The sequence below is a fragment of the Saimiri boliviensis genome, chromosome 7 (assembly GCF_048565385.1).
Source record: "Saimiri boliviensis isolate mSaiBol1 chromosome 7, mSaiBol1.pri, whole genome shotgun sequence".
Taxonomy (NCBI): Eukaryota; Metazoa; Chordata; class Mammalia; order Primates; family Cebidae; genus Saimiri; species Saimiri boliviensis.
This window is the reverse complement of record NC_133455.1, coordinates 23184583-23193104: the sequence shown is the minus strand read 5'-3', so window position 1 is coordinate 23193104 and position 8522 is coordinate 23184583. Positions and strand designations below refer to the sequence as shown.

At 45.9% G+C, this 8522-nt stretch overlaps 1 long non-coding RNA gene across 1 annotated transcript; it reads right to left on the bottom strand.

Annotated features, from left to right (window-relative positions):
* Window positions 1-354: 354 nt before the first annotated feature.
* Window positions 355-7221, bottom strand: LOC101036750 (uncharacterized). Its single transcript, XR_005580041.2, has 2 exons — window positions 6998-7221; window positions 355-1654 (listed from the first exon to the last, which is right to left on the bottom strand). It is a non-coding gene; the product is annotated as an uncharacterized LOC101036750 (long non-coding RNA).
* Window positions 7222-8522: the final 1301 nt, after the last annotated feature.

The window sequence follows — 8522 nt, the reverse complement described above, 5'->3', positions numbered from 1 at the left end:
GTGGATGGTTCATCTGAGGTCAGGAGTTTGAGACCAGCCTGGCCAACAGGGTAAAACCCTGTCTGTAATAAAAATACAAAAAAATTATCTGGGCATGGTGGCTCATGCCTATAATCCCAGCTACTTGGGAGGCTGAGGCAGGAGAATCACTTGAACCCAGGAGGTGGAGGTTGCAGTGAGCCGAGACTGCACCATTGTACTCCAGCCCAGGCAACAAGAATCGAACTCCATCTCCAAAAAAAAAAAAAAAAAAAAAAAAAAATTACACTTCACAGGGCTTCCTTAAGTGATTAGATCAAATTCAAACATCTGCATTTCAAACACTTGGGAAATAATTGGTGAAGTAGAACAGTATATAGGATTTAACTTTAATTGACATTTTGCTTAAAAGCACAGAACAGTGAACATTTTAATGGTTCAATGTTACAAGATTACAAACAAAATCCTTAAGTTAAACAGTTACATCTTATTTCAGTTATTTCACATTAAATGCAGGTTGTTAAAATCAGTGCTGTTTGAATGAACACAAGATAAGCATTTCAATGTAATAACAAAATTAAATCTAGCACCTTAAAATAAATATTGATGACCACTCTATAAGTATGAAAGTATCATTTCAATAGGAGGAAAAATTCCAGTTCACCAACAGTGCAAACTAATAGCAGCATTTTCAAAGCTGAGATGAAATTTGTGTAAACACACACTGGCCCGCACAGTGGACGTGCATTTCTGTTGGCTGGGCCCTCCCCACCCAGAGATGAACAGACCACCTGCTGAGCCTTTTAGATTCTAAATCTGGAAAGTTACCTCAAGTTTCAGACCGTGGGCTAGAAAGACTCAAAGGCAGGGCAAGGGAGATTAATGCGTCTGAGCAGGACAGAGTCCTTTTTGTGAGGGACCAACCTGGTAACATTTCCAGTCCAACCTCAGAGCTTTCCAGGCCAAATGTGCATGTAGTAACAGGTCTACCTGATGTGACTCTGCCTTCGGGGTGAGGACCTGAGTGCAGGGCTGGATGCAGGTGAGAAATGAGGGCCCAAGATCCTCGCAGCTGACACCACTTTGCAACCAGCGCATTCTAGGCCAACTCAGGTGAGAAAAAACATCTGTGATTCTTAACCCGTTGTGACCAAATGATTCTTAAATACAGAAAGTCTATATTGTAAGTCTCCCTCCTATTAACATTTTCAAGCATTTAATGGTTAGTTCTTTCCAGTGTGGTTCTCACAGGCACTCATAAGGTTACCATGTTTTCTTTCTAATGAATGAACACTCCATTTTTACACTGACCTTTGGAGCTTTCAGGCCTTACTTTTAACAAGTACAGTCAGAAAAAGAAACACTGAGAAGCAAACTGAGGGGCCAGTTCTTTGCACTACAGTGTTAGGAAAAATAATTGCTAGTAGATGTTCTAAATCATTTAGCGTTTATCAACCGTCCAGACCAAAGGTCATTTCCAGGTAGGAAAGTTTTTGATTCCAACTTCTCCACTGGCCCATGTGCAACACAAGTTATCCTATTCCCAAATACTCATTGAAGAACTGGCTGTCACCGATGCCATCTGGCTGTCACCGACGCCGAATGGGCTTGTAGACACAAAATGCCATAAGGATGACAGTCACCAGCAGGATGCTGAAAATGGTCCCCATCAACACTGCAAAGGGAAAACAGGTTACTTCCAAATGGCAGTTCCAGGTCATCCATTCACTGTCAATGATTGATCAAATGCCACTTGCTGCCAGGCACTGTGTCAGGTGCTGTACAAACAGCTGTAAACAGACCCTCTCTCCAGGTGTCTCCATCTATTGTCACAGGAGAAACATACAGGTGACAGCATTTCACACAGCTTGATATACCGTGAAAAAACAAACAAACAAACAAAAAAACAGTAACATGCTGGGGATGGAGATGGTGGGCAGCAGGAGGTGGGATGGTCAGGAAGCATCCGAGGAGGAGACTCTCAAGCTGAGACAGGCCGGGTGCAATGGCTCACACCTGTAATCCCAGTACTTTGGGAGGCCTAGGTGGGTGGATCACTTGAGGTCAGAAGTTCAAGACCAGCCTGGCCAACATGGTGAAACCCCAGTTCTACACAAAAATTTGTCAGGCATAGTGGCATGCGCCTGTAGCCCCAGCTACGCAGGAGCCTGAGGCATGTGAATCGTTTGAACCCAGGAAGTGGAGGTAGCAGTGAGCCGAGATTGTGCCACTGGGCCACAAAGTGAGACTCCATCTTAAAAACAAACAAACAAACAAACAAACAAAACCAAGCTGAGCCCTTATAAGTGAAGCTCTGCAGGGAGCTCACTACAGGCCCAAGGATCAGCTGAGGAAGAGCCTTGAGTCCTGAATCAGCCCGACACACTCAGTGAACAGAAAGGAGGCAACCAGGCAAGGAGTACAGGAAGAGAGGCAGGAAATCAGGCTGGAGAGGAAGGCCGGGGCCAGTCTGTGCAGGGCCTTGGAGACCATGAAGGAAACATAAATTTTAAGTTTTAAGAGAAGCCATTGGGGGGTTGTCGGCAAAAGAATAACATCCTCTGATTTAGTTGGAAAAAAAAAAAGATCCCTCTGGATTTTGTGTGGAAAATTGTCTGATTACAGGGGGACAAGGGAGCAGGAAACCCAACTATGTCTTTAAAGCCATTAATAAAGATCTGGGGATTCATTCAAGTATTTCAGTCCCAAGGTGAGTCTTGACAAGGGCCTTTTGACCAGAGAAGCAACTAACTCACAAATCTGTTATGTTTTTAAGACTAAATATCACACCTGAAATTTTCAAGGTGCTCAGGTGAGAAATGGGAACTACAATTGATTACACAAGCTGAGCCCTGGTGGTACAGGATAAGGAACTGGGCTTTAAACTACTACATAACAAAAAAAGAAAAAATAAACTACTAACGTAACCAGCAACCTGTCAGAGGTTTATTCAATAGCAGCAGTGTTATGCAATCTTGTTTCTGTGACTATCTCAGCAATCTTGGGAAGCATTCAAAACAAACAAATGTACACTGATGTGTGTTTGTAGGGACATCGGGTTCCAGACCAGGGTTGTTCTTAAGTCTCATTACTGTTCTTTTGAAAAACCAAGATGTGACCGTAGTTTTACTTAAATCAGTAACTGTGTAGTATCTGTGATACCCCCTTTCCCTACCCTCCATGCTTAAACCAGTTATTATTTTAAAACTGACTATATGCCGGGGGCGGTGGCTCAAGCCTGTAATCCCAGCACTTTGGGAGGCCGAGGCGGGTGGATCATGAGGTCGAGAGATCGAGACCATCCTGGTCAACATGGTGAAACCCCGTCTCTACTAAAAATACAAAAATTAGCTGGGCATGGTGGCACGTGCCTGTAATTCCAGCTACTCAGGAGGCTGAGGCAGGAGAATTGCCTGAACCCAGGAGGCGGAGGTTGCGGTGAGCCGAGATCGCGCCATTGCACTCCAGCCTGGGTAACAAGAGCGAAACTCCGTCTCAAAAGAAAAAAAAAAAAAAAAAAAAAAACTGACTCTATAGAAAAGTCATCTTTTTTTGGTGAGTGAGGGGGAGGAAGGAAGGAGAAGGTGACAAAGACAGCATGTCATAACTCCAAAGGCTAGAAGTAATTTTAAGATCTTTGTCAAACAAAATCTACAACCTACATGAACTAAATGTCGTGTCTCAAAATAGCCCTTGTTAAATAAATATCTGCCCTAATTTCCAAAAGTCTTGGATTCTGAATTTCTAAGGTTTGGACTACAATTGAACTTAAAGTTCAATTTATAAAATTTCATGTAAATCAACCATTTTCTTGTATTTTGCATTTTAGAAGGGCTCTAAAAAAATTTTAAACTCCCTTTGAAGAATCCTCTTCACCGAAAAAAACAAATGAAAAACCCCCCAAAGCAGGAATGCAGAAGACTGAATTGGGGGATGGAAATCTACCTTTAAGAAATAAAAATGGCTGGGCACAGTGGCTCACACTTGTAATCCCAGCACAGGCCGAGACAGGTGGATCATGTGAGGACGGGAGTTTGAGACCAGTCTGGCCAACATGGTGAAACCCCATCTCTATTAAAAATACAAAAATTGCTGGGCATGGTGGCTCACGCCTGTAATCCCAGCACTATGGGAGGCTGAGGCAGGCAAGTCACGAGGTCAAGAGATCGAGACCATCCTGGCCAACATGGTGAAACTCCATCTCTACTAAAAAATATAAAAATTAGCTGGGCATGGTGGCACGTGCCTGTAGTGCCAGCTACTCAGGAGGCTGAGGCAGGAGAATTGCTTGAACCTGGGAAGCAGAGGTTGCAGTGAGCTGAGATTGTGCCACTGCACTCCAGTCTGGTGCCTGGCAACAAAGCAAGACTCTGTCTCGAAAAAAAAAAAATTAGCCGGGCACAGTAGCAGGCGCCTGTAACCCCAGCTACCTGGGAGGCTGAGGCAAGAGAATCACTTGAACCTGGGAACCGGAGGTTGCAGTGAGCTAAGATCACATCATTGCACTCCAGCCTGGGCAACAGAGCAAGACTCTATATCAAAAAATAAAATAAAATAAAAATAAAATTTAAAAAGGCGCTGATCACTCTGGTTGTCCATAAAAAATAAATAAATAAATAAAAAGGAGCTTACAACCATGAGTTGTTAGGCATACAATGGCCATGCATGTGGGGACTGATCAGTTCCCCACTAGTCATCCTTTCACCTCTCGCTAGACTTCGCACACACTGACAGTTGGCTGAATGGCAGGCGCAGGCAGAACCTTAAAGGACTGTTTTAAGCCGGGCACGGTGGCTCATCCCTGTAATCCCAGCAATTTGAGAGGCCAAGACAGGCAGATCACGAGGTCAAGAGATTGAGACCATCCTGACCAACATGGTTAAGCCCCATCTCTACTAAAAATACAAAAATTAGCTGGGCATGATGGTGTGCACCTGTAGTACCAGTTACTTGGGAGGCTGAGGCAGGAGAATCACTTGAACTCAGGAGGCTTGCAGTGAGTTCGAGACCAGCCTGACCAACATGGTGAAACGCTGCCTCTACTAAAAATACAAAAATCAGCTAGGTGTGGTGTAATCCCAGCTACTCGGGAGGCTAAGGCAGGAGAATCGCTTAAACCCTGGAGGCGGAGGTTGCAGGGTGCTGATATCACGACGTTGCACTCCAGCCTGGGCAATAAGAGCAAAACTCCATATTAAAAAAAAACAACAAAAACAAAAAACCACGTAACTGTACAGGATTGTCTATGATAGCATTTCTCAAACTATCTACAGCAAAGAAATAGTTTTTATAATTTCTAGTCTGTCTCAGACCACTACATAGCCCTGTGCATGACTAATAACCAGCTCCCTTCATCTGCAAAGCATTCCAGTTCAGAGACACCTAGAACTGGTCTCTAAGTGCTTGGATGTTGCAACGATGTCAAACTGTTAAGTTTCAAAACACTCTCAATTTCTGTAGTCATCTCTTTGCAGATAACATAGTTTGCAGTCTCACACTGGTCTACAGACTACCCTTTCAGTAGTACTGTTCCACAGCAGTGGTTCTCAAATGGGGATCTGGTCTCCAGTGAACATTTGGCAACGTCTGGAGAGATTGTGACTACCTTGATTGGGGGTGGGGGTGCTACTGGTATCGAAGGGCTGGGGATGCCGCCAAAGTTCTTACAGTGTTTAGGATAGTCCCCCTTGCCCACTGAAATCATGTATTCAACATGTCGTAATATCCAGGTTGAGAAACCCTGTTCTGAAGGATCGAGTGGGATAATGTGTGGAAACTAGATATGTAGAGTGTGATGTGTAGACTGCTAGGTACACAGGAAGGGGTAAATACATGGCAGACACTGAGTTCATGTAGAGTCATGATAATCCAAAATGATACTAGTAGCCACTTTGTAGATATACAGATGTACCAAGGATATACAGCAGGAAGGGAAGGCTTTGGCAAGAGGCAAATTTATTGTGACGTTTGTTAAGCTGTAAGTTCCAGAACTCCTTCCAAAGCCACGCACACACACGTCGCACACACACGTATGTATGTAGTGTGTGTGTGTGTGTGTGTGTGTGTGTGTTTTGAAGATATCCTCCCACAACTTATGTTTCAAGCCCCACCAAACAAGTTCTAGTATTGGCCTTATCACTTCCTAACTATTTAACTTGGGGCAAATAACCTCACTTCTCTGAGCCTCATTTTCCTTATCTGGAAAATAGAGCTGCAAGGTCAGGTGCAGTGGCTCACACTTGTAATCCCAACACTTTGGGAGGCCCAGGCGGGAGGATTGCTTTAGCCCATGAGTTTGAAACCAGCCTGGGCAACAAAATGAGACCCCCATCTCTACAAAAGGTAAACAATAACAACAAAATTAGCCGGGCATGGCGACGCCTGCCTGTAGTCCCAGCTACTCGCCTGGGAGGCTGAGGTAGGAGGATCACTTAAACCCAGGAAGCCAAGGCTGCAGTGAGCCAAGACCGTGCCACAGCACTCCAGCCTGGGCGACAGAGACCCTATCTTAAAAGAAAAAAAAAAAAAAAATAGGGCTGCAAAATCGTACCTTTCTCATTAAGTTACTGTGAGGCTCAAATGAATTCGCGTATACAAAATGCTTAGCACAAGACATGGGATATAGGAAATGCTCAACAACTGTTACCGTTTTTGCAACAAATACTGGCTCCTTTGGGAAAGAAGAGGGGTGGGGTAAATGTTGTGCCTTGTCCAGCCTCAGCCCACACAGCCAGAGAGTAGAGGACCCAGTCTGAGATCGGACTGCACTTCGTTCATGGGCAACCAGCACATACTGAGAGCCTACTGGACACCATGCCTTGTGTTGACCGGTAAACCTGAGGCCTTCTGCCCCAGCCTTTTGGAGACGGGGTCTTGCGGACCCCTGAGAGGCCTCAACTGCACCCCCTCCCACCCATCCCCCTACTCTAACCCCTGTCCGCTCCGCACATGCCCGGCTCCAGCACCCGGAGCAAAACTCAGGCACTACCCGCCGCCCGCCAGCCCGAGGGCCGCTTACCCAGGTTCTGCCCGCGCAGCACCGCGTATGGCCGGCTCCGCTCCTGCGGATCCAGGGGGCTCGGGGCCTCTACTTGCTCCACCAGGAGGCTGCAGAGGCCAAGGCACAGCCACGGTAACGCAGGGCGCAGCATCTTCCCCAGCCCTGCAGAGGGAGAGAGGCCACTTCCGTTGCAAGCCCTGCCTCTGTCTCCTCCCAGGTCTCACTGCGTCGCTGCCACCGCCCTCAGGGCGCGCGTCATTGCCATGGTAACTGTGCGACCTGTCTAAGTTCCGCTTCTGCCCAAGATTTGTTCCGGATTAAGTTCCTCCATAACGAATGTTTCCCCCGAACCAGCTTTCCGTTCGGATCAGCTTTCCGTTTGTGCCAACGTTCCGCCACGATTACCGTTCTGCTATCGTTAGCGTCCCCTCATCCACTGGGGTAGAGGTCTTGTAGGTCCGTTTGGGGCCTATAGATTTTTTACGAATCCAGGCATTTTCTTATTAAACCTTCATTGCAGGCCTGGAAAATAGATAACCGTGTTTCTGTTGTACAAATGCCACCTGTTAAAACGTGCGCACTGAATGAAGAGACCCCCCCTCAAGCAGGCTTTGTGTGAGCAACACGACTGTTTACTCACCTGGGTGCAGGTGGGCTGAGACCGAAAAGGGCGTCCGCCAAGGGCGCTGGGATAGGAGTTGGTTTTATAGGTTTGGGGTGGGCAGTGGAAAGTGACAGTTGAGGGCGGTTTTTTTGCAAGCTTGGAGGGGGTCGTCGGGTTTGGAGTTGCGAGGTTGACCAAGGTCCCTTACAAAATCCAATGGCCTTATCAATTAGGGTCCAAATAAGGAACCATGGAGAATGTCTCAAAGTTAAGTAGGCGTCGCAGGGGTTGATTATTTCTTCCACTTTTCATGGTCTTCCAGTCACTTTAGATTTTCCAGGAACTCATCTGGAGTGTCCCTACAGATCACAGAGGTTAACATGGCGTCCATGGCACCGTCAGTCAGCCTAAAAGATCTTACACCACCTTCTCAGGGAGTCTTTGCCCAGGTAACCTTTTCTAAAATTGCAACTCTCCGTTAATGCACATTCTCCCTACCCTCGTTCTCTTTCATTCCCCCCATTCACTTTAGACTCATCACCACTTACCTTATACATTTAGTGTAAATGTGATAATTTTCTGAGGACCCGCTCTGCCATACCGTGTAAAGTCCATGAGCACAGCAATTTTGTTCTTGCTCTCTGTTCCATCCAGAGACTGGAAGAGTAAGTAGCATATTCTATTCAGTGAGTGTTTGCTATATATATGAGGGAACTGAGCTAAGGGTTTGTCCCAGCACTACACACCAAAAGTGGCAGAGCTGGAATTTGACCCAAGCATAGTTCTGACTCTGGAACTATGCTTTACAACCACCCACATTGCCTCACTTCCTGAAGACTTGATTTGTAGTGGAATTAGTACTGTCTACCTCACAATAGATGTGCAATACAAATGTCAGAAGTGTGTGAACCAGAGCAAGTTCATCTGAAATGGGAGCTG